This window comes from Schistocerca serialis, chromosome 1, assembly GCF_023864345.2.
Source record: "Schistocerca serialis cubense isolate TAMUIC-IGC-003099 chromosome 1, iqSchSeri2.2, whole genome shotgun sequence".
NCBI classification, from domain to species: domain Eukaryota; kingdom Metazoa; phylum Arthropoda; class Insecta; order Orthoptera; family Acrididae; genus Schistocerca; species Schistocerca serialis.
This window is the reverse complement of record NC_064638.1, coordinates 21415127-21428889: the sequence shown is the minus strand read 5'-3', so window position 1 is coordinate 21428889 and position 13763 is coordinate 21415127. Positions and strand designations below refer to the sequence as shown.

The window sequence follows — 13763 nt, the reverse complement described above, 5'->3', positions numbered from 1 at the left end:
CATGAAGTAACTGCAGAAATTGACACGGGACATATCTGTTAGGACAGCGGAGCAAAATTTGCCATTAATGGGCTGTGGCAGCAGATGACCAACACGAGTGCCTTTACTAACAGCACGGCACTGCTCGCAGTGCCCCTCCTGGGCTCACGACTGTATGGGTCGGACCCCAGATTATTGGAAAACTGTGGCTCGGTCACATAAGTCCCGATTTCAGTCGGTAAGAGATGACGGTAGGGTTCAAGTGTGGTGCAGACCCGTCTAAGCTGTGGACCCAAGTTGTTAACAAAGCACTGTGAAAGCTGGTGGTGGCTCCATTATGGTGTGGCCGTCTTCACATTCTCTGGTCCAACTGAACCAATCGTTGACTGGAAATGGTTATGTTTGGCTACTAGGAGACTTCATGTTCCCGAACAACAATGTGATTTTTATGGATGACAATGCCCCATGTCATTGAGCCACAACTGTTCGTGATCGGTTTGAAGAACATTCTGGACACTTCGAGGAAACGGTTTGGCCACCCGGACCACCCATCGTGAGTACCACTGAACATTTATGGGACAATATTGAGATATTGTTTGCGCACAAAATCCGGCACCGGCAACACTTTTGCAATTATGGATGGCTGTACAGGCAGCACGCCTCAATATTTCTGCAGGGGACTTCCGACAGCTTTTCAAGTCCCTGCCACATCGAGCTGCTGCTGCACCATGTCAGGCAAAAGGAGTTCTGCCGCAGAATTAGGAGGTATCCGTCACTTTTTACACTTCACTGTATATATTTTGTTTCGTGCTGGTCGATATTCAATAATGTACTCGTACTGGCATCTTCGAGTACAATGAGTGTCTCCTACACTGCACCTAAAACAAAATTCACATACAAACCCAATCATCGTTCCATAAAATTTCGAGAGAACTTTTGGATGTTTGTAACTTCATGTCACTATATTTTGGCCCAGAGTCTTCTGGCCATCTCATTTGAAAAGCATCGTTCAATATGCCTTAGACAAACGTGTTTTGAGTAAGGTCTTAAGGGATATGAAAGATCCACTGTGGTTTAATAGTCACGTTAGGAACCTGCTACGTAAACAAAGAGAGCTTCATCTCAGATTCCAGAGAAATTCACGTCCCTTAAGACCTTACATGAAACATGTTCATCTGAGGCATATTGAACAATGCTTTTCAAGTGAGATGGCCAGAAGATTCTGTGCCAAAATATTGTGGCAGGAAGCTACAAACATCTGGCAGTTCTCCCGAAATTTTACGGAACAGTATGTACACCGCGAAAGTTTTAAATCTCACAAACCCAACCATTGTTTTTAGCATATGATGGTAAGTAACCTGCCTCTTTGGTCAGCAGTCATCTTGCACTAAGGGAATACTTAAAAGTTGATTAAGTAACAGTTGACAGTATTCATTTACACACTTTCACTATTAAGAATGATCTTTGTTGTTACTGTGTTAATTAAGTTTAGTTTAATGATGTCTTATATTGCTTTAACACATCAACATTGTAGAAACCTTTACTCAACCGATTTCTGCACTGACCGAGAAAACTGCTTTGAGATGTGATACATTTAAAACTTTGTTAGGACTGCTATATCGAGGGAAAAACTTATGTGTTTCTTTCTTCAAATTTGAGCTAAGGTGTACTTCCTTAATTAGTATCAAGTCATCCACATCAAAGTTAAGTGTCATAGCTTTTTCATTACATTTACGTAGCTGTTTATCTGCTGTTCACTGTAAATTTTATTTTACAACATTGTCTACGTTGTCTCCATGTATGTTATCATTATTGTGTGGCCATTTAAACAGTTTCAACAGGGGGTCGCCTATGAGTTTACCCTGCAGTATTTCAATGGGAGATAAACCTGTAGACACGCGTGGAAGTTCACTAAGTACTACCTTGAACTCTGGTATTTTCTGTGCCCAGTTGTACGTTTGTTTGAACAATATGTCAATGTGTCCTACATAACCTACTGATTTCTTTCATGATACATTCAGAAGGGTTGCTTTGTGAGTGGTATTCTGAGATAGCAACGCGTCTAACACTTTTCCATGCTAAAACCTCTTCAAAGGCTTTACTCACAAACTGTGGGCCATTGTCTGTCAACAATCTCTGTGGCTTTCCTATATCTGAGAAATATTCCCACAGACATCTAATCACTCTCTCTGTGTTGGCATGGTTGATAGGATAGAGTTTAACATAATTGTACCAACACTCGACTAGTACAACTGGCAGTTGGCAAGAAGGCAGCTAGGAAGAGGAGGTATTCATACAGTTTTACTTTGCGTATATGCAATAGATTTGACCAACTGTCAGAGTTGAGTGGAGAGGAGCCTCATGTAGCAGTAGATGTAGTCCTCAGCAATTAGGAGGCCTAGGTTAGTTGCAAAGTCTAGCAGAAAGAAGAAGGTTCTACTGCTAGGTAGTTCTCACGGTAGAGGTGTGGGCCAGCAGTTGCAGGAAGTGTTGGGGAGTGAGTACCAGGTCACCAGCATTGTGAAGCCTAGTGCAGGGTTGGCTCAAGTGACTAATAGCATAAGGGAGTTGTACAGGAATTTTACTAAGAAGGGTCAGGTAGTGATAGTGGGTGGAGCAGGGAACAGTGTCGATAGGGACGGGAAATATGATGTGAGTGGTGACTTAGTTAAGATAGCTACTCAAACTGGTGGCAGTAATGTGCATTTCATGCAAGTGTTTCAGTGTCATGATCGGCCTCACCTTGATGTGGCTGTTGGGTGCGTTATCATGGGGCTGGGGAGGTCGCTGATGGCAGAGGGCATCGGTAACATCTCAGTGGTGCCATCCTTGGTTCCTTCCGGCGGCTGGCTGATTTGGTGAAGACAACCAGCATCGCACGCGGAGTGCAAGCTGAGCTTAATATCTGCAGCATAGTGCCCAGAGTCGATCGCGGTCCTCTGGTTTGGAGCCGTGTGGAGGGTCTAAACCAGAGGCTCAGACGACTCTGCGACTATAATGGTTGCAAATTCATCGACCTCCGTTATTGGGTGGAGAACTGTAGGGCCCCCCTAGACAGGTCAGACGTGCACTACACACCGGAAGCAGCTACTAGGGTAGCAGAGTACGTGTGGCGTGCACACGGGGGTTTTTTAGGTTAGAGGGACCCCCCCTTGGGCGAAACGATAAAATACCTGACGGCTTACCAGAGAGGACATTATCATCGTTGATAAAGAACGTCCGTCCTCAGAGACCAAAAACAGGAAAAGTTAACGTAATATTGGTAAACTGCAGGAGTATCCAGGGCAAGGTTCCTGAATTAGTATCTCTTATTGAAGGAAATAGTGCGCATATAGTATTAGGAACGGAAAGTTGGTTAAAACCGGAAGTGAACAGTAACGAAATCCTAGACACAGAATGGAATATATACCGCAAGGATAGGATAAACGCCAATGGTGGAGGAGTATTTATAGCAGTAAAGAATTCAATAATATCCAGTGAAGTTATTAGCGAATGCGAATGTGAAATAATCTGGGTTAAGTTAAGTATCAAAGGTGGGTCAGATATGATAGTCGGATGCTTCTATAGACCACCTGCATCAGCAACCGTAGTAGCTGAGCGCCTCAGAGAGAACCTGCAGAACGTCGTGAAGAAGTTTCGTGATCATACTATTGTAATAGGGGGAGACTTCAATCTACCAGGTATAGAATGGGATAGTCACACAATCAGAACTGGAGCCAGGGACAGAGACTCTTGTGACATTATCCTGACTGCCTTGTCCGAGAATTACTTCGAGCAGATAGTTAGAGAACCAACTCGTGAAGCTAACGTTTTAGACCTCATAGCAACAAATAGACCGGAACTTTTCGACTCCGTGAATGTAGAAGAGGGTATTAGTGATCATAAGTCAGTGGTTGCATCAATGACTACAAGTGTAATAAGAAATGCCAAGAAAGGAAGGAAAATATATTTGCTTAACAAGAGTGATAGGGCACAAATCGCAGAATATCTGAGTGACCACCATCAAACGTTCATTTCTGAGGAAGAGGATGTGGAACAAAAATGGAAAAAATTCAGGAACATCGTCCAGTACGCCTTAGATAAGTTCGTACCGACTAAGGTCCAAAGCGAGGGGAAAGATCCACCGTGGTATAACAATCATGTACGAAAGGTACTACGGAAACAAAGAAAGCTTCACCATAGGTTTAAGAGTAGTCGAATCATAGCTGATAAGGAAAAGCTGAACGAAGCGAAAAAGAGCGTAAAGCGAGCAATGAGGGAAGCATTCAACGAATTCGAACATAAAACATTGGCAAACAATCTAAACAAGAACCCTAAAAAGTTTTGGTCATATGTAAAAATCGGTAAGCGGATCTAAATCCCCTATTCAGTCACTCGTTGACCACGATGGCACCGAAACAGAGGACGACCGAAGAAAGGCAGAAATACTGAATTCAGTGTTCCGAAACTGTTTCACTGCGGAAAATCGTAACACGGTCCCTGACTTCAGCCGTCGCACGGACGCCAAAATGGAAAATATTGAAATAAACGATATCGGAATTGAAAAACAACTGCTATCACTTAGTAGCGGAAAAGCATCCGGACCAGACGAGATACCCTTAAGATTCTACAGTGATTATGCTAAAGAACTTGCCCCCTTTCTATCAGCAATTTATCGTAGATCGCTGGAAGAACGTAAAGTACCTAGCGACTGGAAGAAAGCGCAGGTCGTTCCCATTTTCAAGAAGGGTCATAAATCAGATGCGAATAATTATAGGCCTATTTCGCTTACGTCAATCTGTTGTAGAATAATGGAACATGTTTTGTGTTCTCGTATTATGACGTTCTTAGATAATACAAATCTCCTTCATCATAACCAACATGGATTCCGCAAACAGAGATCATGTGAAACTCAGCTCGCCCTATTTGCCCAAGAAATTCACAGTGCCGTAGACACTGGCGAGCAGATTGATGCCGTATTCCTGGACTTCAGGAAGGCATTTGATACGGTTCCGCACTTACGTTTAGTGAAAAAAATACGAGCTTACGGAATATCGGACCAGGTTTGTGATTGGATTCAGGATTTCCTAGAAGAAAGAACACAACATGTCATTCTTAACGGTTCAAAATCTGCAGATGTAGAGGTAATTTCGGGAGTACCGCAGGGAAGCGTGATAGGACCTTTATTGTTTACAATATACATAAATGACTTAGTTGACAACATCGGTAGCTCCGTGAGGCTATTTGCAGATGACACGGTTGTCTACAAGAAAGTAGCAACATCAGAAGACTCGTACGTACTCCAGGAGGACCTGCAGAGGATTAATGCATGGTGCGACAGCTGGCAGCTTTCCCTAAACGTAGATAAATGTAATATAATGCGCATACATAGGGGCAGAAATCCATTCCAGTACGATTATGCCATAGGTGGTAAATCATTGGAAGCGGTAACGACCGTAAAATACTTAGGAGTTACTATCCGGAGCGATCTGAAGTGGAATGATCACATAAAACAAATAGTGGGAAGAATTCTAAGAAAATGTGACTCATCGACGAAAGAAGTAGCTTACAAAACGCTTGTTCGTCCGATTCTTGAGTATTGCTCATCAGTATGGGACCCTTACCAGGTTGGATTAATAGAAGAGATAGACATGATCCAGCGAAAAGCAGCGCGATTCGTCATGGGGACATTTAGTCAGCGCGAGAGCGTTACGGAGATGCTGAACAAGCTCCAGTGGCCGACACTTCAAGAAAGGCATTACGCAATACGGAGAGGTTTATTATCGAAATTACGAGAGAGCACATTCCGGGAAGAGATGGGCAACATATTACTACCGCCCACATATATCTCGCGTAATGATCACAACGAAAAGATCCGAGAAATTAGAGCAAATACGGAGACTTACAAGCAGTCGTTCTTCCCACGCACAATTCGTGAATGGAACAGGGAAGGGGGGATCAGATAGTGGTACAATAAGTACCCTCCGCCACACACCGTAAGGTGGCTCGCGGAGTATAGATGTAGATGTAGATTAGGCAAGGCCTGCACCTCAATAGGTACGGGAGGGGAGGCTGGCTAAGCTTAAACGTGACAGCGTAGTGGGGGGTGGTGGTGGTGGTGGTGGTGGTGGTGGTGGTGGTGGTGGTGGTGGTGGTGGGGTCACTCACGGAAAAATTCCTGTAGTAGTTGGTGTTAGAGCTGCAACTTTTTTAGACTGAAGTCAGCTGATAGGTATACATAGTTAAAGGAAGTCCCTGTAACTAAGGGCTCACCTTCCGAGAATGCAATGTTTCCAAGTAGAGAAGGATTTAGCATATTTCATCAAAATATAAGAGGTATTAGAGATAAAGTTAGTGAACTGCTTATAGATTTTGTCTCTGAAATTATTGGTATATCAGAGCACAACTTAAATTTAATCTGCCAGGAAGTTTCATATCAACGCACACTCCACTGCAGAGTGAAAATCTCATTCTGGAAACATCCCCCAGGCTGTGGCTAAACCATGTCTCCGCAATATCCTTTCTTCCAGGAGTGCTACTTCTGCAAGGTTCACAAAAGAGCTTTTGCAAAGTTTGGAAGATAGGAAATGAAGTACTGGCAGAACTGAAGCTGTGTGGACGGGTCGTGAGTCGTGCTTGGATAGCTCAGTTGGTACAGCAATTGCCCGCGAAAGGCAAAGGTCCCGAGTTCGAGTCTCAGTCCTGCACACAGTTTTAATGTGCCAGGAAGTTTCATATCACCACTTAAATAATTTGACAACGCAGAGGCTTCTTTTACCAGGATGCAGATTAACTGGCTGTTTCTCAAGGAGTTCCTTCTGGGGTGGGGGAGTGGCTTTGTACGTATAAAACAGTATTCCATTTGAGCCCATGTGTACCACGACACTGCACTGAGCAGACATCTGAATGTTGTGCAGGGGCAGTTGAATTTAGTGAAACTAAACTTCTAATTGTTGTTGTTTATAGGTCCCCTAACTCCGGCTTCATAGCATTTCTACCCAAGCTAGAGAGGGTTCTTGAGTCCCCTTCCAGGAAGTATCAGATATTAGTCATATGTAGCGACTTCAATATTAATTTTGTATATGATGGTGCAAGTAAAAGGATGTTGGTAGATCTCCTAAATTCATATGATCTCATGCAGACTGTGTTCTTTCCAACTAGGGTGCAGGGGAACAGCAGCACAGCCATAGACAATATTTTTATTCATTCTTCATTACTAGATGGGCATTCCGTTAGTAAAAGCAAGAATGGCCTTTCAGTAAAAGCAAGAATGGCCTTTCAGACTATGATGCACAAATTTTAACACTAAAAGGCTTTTGCACTCAAACCGTTGTCATATTTAAGTACAAACTATGTAGGAAAGTTAATTCAACATCAACAGAGAGTTTTTTAAACCTTGTCAAGGAACAAGAGTGACAGGATGTTTATAGTTCCGATAAAATAGATGATAAATACAAAGCTTTCCGTAACACATTTCTCATGCTCTTTGAGAGTTGCTTTCCATTAGAACATTCTAAACGGAGTACTAGCCGTAATAGGCAGCCCAGGTGGTTGACTAGTGGGATAAGGATATCTTGTAGAACAAAGCGGGAATTATATCAAAATATTAGAAGCAGTCACAACCAAGCTACAGTAGCCCATTACAAACAGTATTGTAAGGTACTTCAAAATGCCATTAGGAAGGCAAAGAGTATGTGGTATGCAAATAGAATGGCTAATTCACAGGATAAAATTAAAACCATATGGTCAGTTTTGAAGGAAGTGTCTGGTCAGCAACATAAGGTCAACGATATAAAGTCAGTTCGTAGTAAAAATATTTCTGTTACTGATAAATCACATATATGTACAGTATTTAACAATCATTTTCTGAGCACTGTTGGTGAATTAAATAAAAAATTAGTTTCTACAGGGAATTATATAACTCTCTTGGAAAATGCATACTTCTCTGTGATACAGACAAGAGGGAGATTGAGTCATTAATTAAATCACTGAAGACTAAGGATTCTCATGGTTATGATGGAGTGTCTAGCAGAATATTAAAGTACTGTGCTGTACATGTTAGCCCTGTATTTAGCGATATTTGTAATTTTTCCTATAGGAATGGTCAGTTTCCTGAGCGATTAAGGTACTCAGTAGTAAAGCCGCTTTATAAAAATGGAGAAAGCGATAATGTAGATACTTTTAGACCTATTTCTATGCCATAAGTGTTTGAAAAAGTTATTGAAAAGGCTGTGTATGTAAGGATAATTGATCATTTCATATCACATGATTTGCTATCAAATGTACAGTTTAACAACTGAAAATGCTATATTATCTTTTCTCTGTGAGGTACTGGATGGGCTAAACAAAAGGTTTCAAACGCTTGGCATATTTTTTGATTTAACTAAGGCATTTGATTGTGTTGATCACAAAATATTGCTCCAGAAGTTGGACCACTATGGAATACCGGGAGTAGCTCACAATTGGTTCACCTCTTACTTCAGCAACAGACAGCAAAAGGCCATTATTCACAATGTTGATAATGACTGTGATGTGGGGTCTGAGTGGGGTACTGTCAAGTGGGGGGTGCCCCAGGGATCAGTGTTGGGGTCACTCCTGTTCCTTATTTATATAAATGAGATGCCCTCTAGTATTATGGGTAACTCTAAAATATTTCTGTTTGCTGATGGTAGTAAAGGATGTTGTGTGCAACATTGGCTCAGTTTCAAATAGTGCAGTACCTGACCTAAGTTCATGGCTTGTAGAAAATAAACTAACACTAAATCACAGTAAGACTCAGTTTTTTCAGTTTCTAACCCACAATTCAACAAAACCTGACGTTTTAATTTCACATTATGGGCATATGATTAGTGAAACTGAACAGTTCAAATTTCTAGGTGTTCAGATAGATGGTAAGCTGTCGTGGAAAGCCCACGTTCAGGATCTTGTTCAAAGACTTAATGCTGCCATTTTTAGTATTCGAATGGTATCAGAAGTGAGTGATCGTTCGACACAAAAATTAGTCTACTTTGCTTATTTTCATTCACTTATGTCATTTGGTATTATATTTGGGGGTAACTCTTCCCATTCTAAAAGGATATTTTTGGCTCAGAAACGGTCAGTTCGGGCAATAAGTGGTGTAAGTTCACCAACCTCTTGTCGACCCCTGTTCACGAGTTTGGGTATTTTGACATTGGCCTCTCAATATATATATTCCTTACTGTCATTTCTTGTTAACAATATCAGCTTATCCCAAGAATAAGCAGCTTTCACTCAGTTAATACTTTACAGAAATCAAACCTGCATTTGGATCGGACTTCCGTAACTCTTGTGCAAAAAGGAGTGTAGTATACTGCTGCATCCATTTTCAATAAGCTACCACTCGAATTCAAAAATCTTAGCAGTAATCCATGCGCTTTCAAATCGAAACTGAAGAGTTTCCTCATGGGTCACTCCTTCTATTCTGTCAAGGAGGTCCTTCAAAAATTAAGCTGATTCTTATTGTATTGTTGATTGTGCTTACTTAAACATATGGATTGACTTTTTTTGGGTTCATAAACATTTATTTTTATCTGTTATTTCTTTTATGTTGTAATTTCATGTACTGAAACGTTGCATAACCTTAGGGATTTGCTCCTCAATTTGGTCCTATGCAACCTGATGTGTAAATAAATAAATAAATATATATATGTTACCACCCTCTACTCAGTAATTGGGCAAGAAACCAGCAATCTTTAGTTATTATTGAGTATGACTTAAACATTATCGCTTGATTGTTGTCTTTCATCTTTTGGCAAGTTTCACTTGTATGTAGTACAGACAGTCCTTTTTTAATTAAGTTCTTAAAGTAGTAAAATTTTACCATATGCTGAGCATTTTCATACCCCAAAGTATCCATGCCCTTGATGGATAAACGTAATAAATCAAATTCTACAGATTTCGGTATACGCAGTCTCCATTTAAGTCCAATTTTCTTTATTCTTCAAAACCAAATGTGATTTACCATAATCCATTCTACCATACTGTTATGAATTGTCCGTCCTTGGTCTATGTTTTTCCACTTATCCCCAAAATACGGATCATCAGTAACGTCCTTCTTTATTATTAAGGCTAGATTTCTTACTTCATTATTGGTATCACTTAATGATAAAAAATTAATGTTGAAGGTAACTCCAGAACCTTCCATTCTTACCATACCATTCATGCCCAATGGTAAGAGTGATAATACGCCAGGAACTACAGCTTGCAAACCCTTTATATAGTTAATATCAATTTCAAATAACTGCAAAAATACTACCTAATGTATTCCACTACGTAATAGTCAACTTTCTATAAGGAACGCTAGTGATTGGTGATCTGTATACACTATTATTTGAGATCCCCACATTAGATTTTGTATATTTTTTCATACTCCACACTAGAGCAAGTAATTCTTTTTCTGTTGCTGTGTAGTTCAACTAATGTTTAGTTAGAGCTCGGCTCACAAAAGCTAGTGTATTATGTTATGTTCTCCCATGCTAATTAATATCTGACTCTCCCTGAAACAATTCACACACTATTCCATACTCTGAGGTGCCAGTACTTAATAGGTTAGTGTCCATCTACGGATGTTTTAAAATGGGTGACTCTGCTAGAGCTATTTTAATCTCATTTAAGACATTAGACCCTTCATCACCCCCAACCCATTTAGTTTCTTTCTTCAATAAGTTTAATAACTTAGGATTATTCATAGATTGACATCGAATATATTTCATAGAATCCTGCTAGTCCCAGAAATGCTTTCAATTGTTTCGCACTTTCAGTTTCTGCACATTATTTTATAACTCTTATCTTGTCTGGATCTGCTTTTATTCCACTTACGCCTACCAAATGACCAAGAAACTTAAGTTCTTTTCTCCCAAAAACTGACTTTGACAGTCTTATAGTGATTTCTTTAATGCAAAACCTTTCTAATATTCTAACTAGTAAATCACAATGTTCTCCCAATGTCTTGGACACTACAAGTATGTCACCTACACAGATTATTAGTTCTGTCAATAAATCCTTACCATCCAAGGCTCCTGTGAATACCACGACTGAGGAACTTAATACAAAGTGTAATACTTTAATTGGTATGACTTACCCTCATACAAAAAAGCAATAAATTTCTCTAAAGTCTCATCAAGTCTAATGTGCCAGAACCCAGTCATGACATACATCAAGCTAAAATACTTTGCTTCCTCAAACTTCATCAATATTTCATCTATACTGACCGGTTGATCTCTTTCAGGTTCTAAATAATTATTTACGGTATGTGCGTCCAACACTAGATGTACTCCCCCCATTGCTTCATGGACTACTAATAACGGGTTATTGAATACAGTAGAACTCCTTTCTATTATTTCTCCTCCTAACATTTTATTGATCTCCTCTTGTAGAGCTGGTCTTATACTCAAAGATCCCGGACAGGGTTTAGAGAAGGTGATTCATCTTTGATCTTAAAACTACATATGTAGTTACCAAGTACTCCAGGTTTATCCAAGAAAACTGTACTACACTTCATCAATATATGGCACAGATAATTTTTCTGTCTCAGTTGACAGATAAGATTCATGAGCTTTCGTCCTAATTAGTTCTTGCAGTGAACGTTGTGTACACACAAAATCCATCACGGTGCTCGCTGCTACATGGTGGATGTTATATGTTTTCATATTACCAGTAATCTTCCCACTAAATGGTACTACAAATACCTGGTCTTGATAAGTACATGTTAATATCTATACCCAGAAATCCAGCACTAGTTTAAATCTTATCAGCCAATCAATACCTAGGACAAACTGCAAATTTACACTCAGCACTACTAAGAATGTCTGCATAAATGTAAAATTGTTTAATGCTGTTGGTAACCGCACTTCATGCTTAATTTGTCTTGCTTTGCTTCCAGTTATCCTTACTACATATACTGCAACATACGGATGTACTGGATAACATTCTTATATTTTAATACTAAAACAAGAACTCTGACACAACAGAAATTTCACTCCCCAAATCCATCTACACACCCACTTCCTGATCGTCAATCATTCCCGAAACCATTAGTTTGCTAAATTCGATAGCTGTAACATTGTCTTCTTCAGCGAGTAAGCAATTTTTTAGTGGTGTTACCCCACTAAAGGCAACAAACATTTTTTATATGGGCCTACACTTATTTGGACACATCCTGGATCATGATCCCTTAAACCAGGACGTCAATCATTTTCTGTTACTATTGTTCACTGGTTTGTCAAAACAGGCTGCGCTATTCTAGTACCTTCCTTTAAGCCATTATTTGTCAACATTTTTTTGTTAATGCTTCGTACTCCCCATTTTCGTGGTTTAGATTTACTATTCTAACTTTTAATTACCTGATAATTTTTCCATTTTTTCTTGCATTTAGTGTTACATTTACCTCCTTCCTAGCATGCATCTGCATGACTGGGATTATTGCATTCATTATTCATAGTATCTAGATTTTCAACAAATGACAAAATTCATTCACAGTAGATCAACCTCTATATAAAATTTCCTTTCTTACATAGTACAGTAAATGCCTTATCAATACCTTTATTGACAATATAATATAAATGGATAGATAAAAAATCTACTCACCAAGTTGTGACAGGGAACACACACACACACACAGAAGGGTTTAACTTTTAGAAGCCTTCAGAGCTGGTGGATCCTTCTTCTGGCAGAAGAGTTGAAGGGCAGAGAAGGGGTTAAGGAAAAGGATTGGAGAGGTTTAGGGAAAGGGGTACAGTTCAGAAAAGTCACCCAGGGTAGGGTTAGGGGAGACTTACTGGACAGAACGAGAAGGAAAGACTGATCCTTTCCTTCTCATCCCATCCAGTAAGTTTCCTCTGACCTGGGGTTCTGAGTGACTTTTCTGAACTGTAATCCCTTTCCCTAAACCTCTTCAGTCCTTTTCCTTCACCCCTCTCTCTTCCCCTTCAACTCTTCTGTCAGAAGAAGGAGCCACTCGCTCTGAAGGCCTCATAAAAGTTAAACCCTTTTGTGTTTGTGTTCCCTGTACTTTGTCTATTGGGTTATCTAAATATATCTAAAAACAAAGATGATGTGACTTACCAAACGAAAGCGCTGTCATGTCGATAGACACACAAACAAACACAAGCATACACACAAAATTCTATTTTATTATCTAAATACTTAGATATTGTTATATGCCATTCTATATGCTTTTTGGAAAAAAAAGCCATGAACTGTTAAAATGTTTTGAGTCTAATAATTGTAGTGCCAATTTCTCTTGTGTCGTTTTAGACCAAGATATTTACACTTTAATTTCTCCTGAAAATAATCCCATGAGGTAAACTCTTCTGAGTGGGCATTTCCCAATTCAGCAGCATCCTCCAGCAAATAACTCAAAATGAAATCTATCTTTCTAGAGTCTTCCAACTTCTGAGGTAATGACCTGGAAAACACTCACATCTGGTCTAAACTCTGGGAAATGCTTATGAAAATTCATTCCACTTCCCAACTGTAATTCCTCTAATAGTGTTGTCACATTGAAAGATTTATCTTTAACTTGACTTTCTGTTAATTCCCTTCTAGTTTTTTCCAATCCATCCCATAGTCTTTTAAACTCATTGGTGTTGTTAGTGACTTCCTTCCTAGAAAACTGCCCATTTCCTAAAGTGCATGAAGTCTTCTGAAATTTCTGATCTAACAGTGCTTGCACTTTTTCCTCCAAAGCTGAATGTATCTCATGCAAATATTCAGAATCTAGGTTGTCACTTCTTGTTCTAAAATTTCTATGTGCGTTTGACCATCTGACATCTGATATTTTACCA

General features: G+C 39.8%; 1 protein-coding gene across 2 annotated transcripts in view; it reads right to left on the bottom strand.

Moving 5' to 3' along the window:
* LOC126460849 (ubiquitin-protein ligase E3B) overlaps nucleotides 1–13763 on the bottom strand; it is a 297274-nt gene that overhangs the window by 135211 nt on the left and 148300 nt on the right. The gene's annotated exons all lie outside the window — the stretch shown is intronic.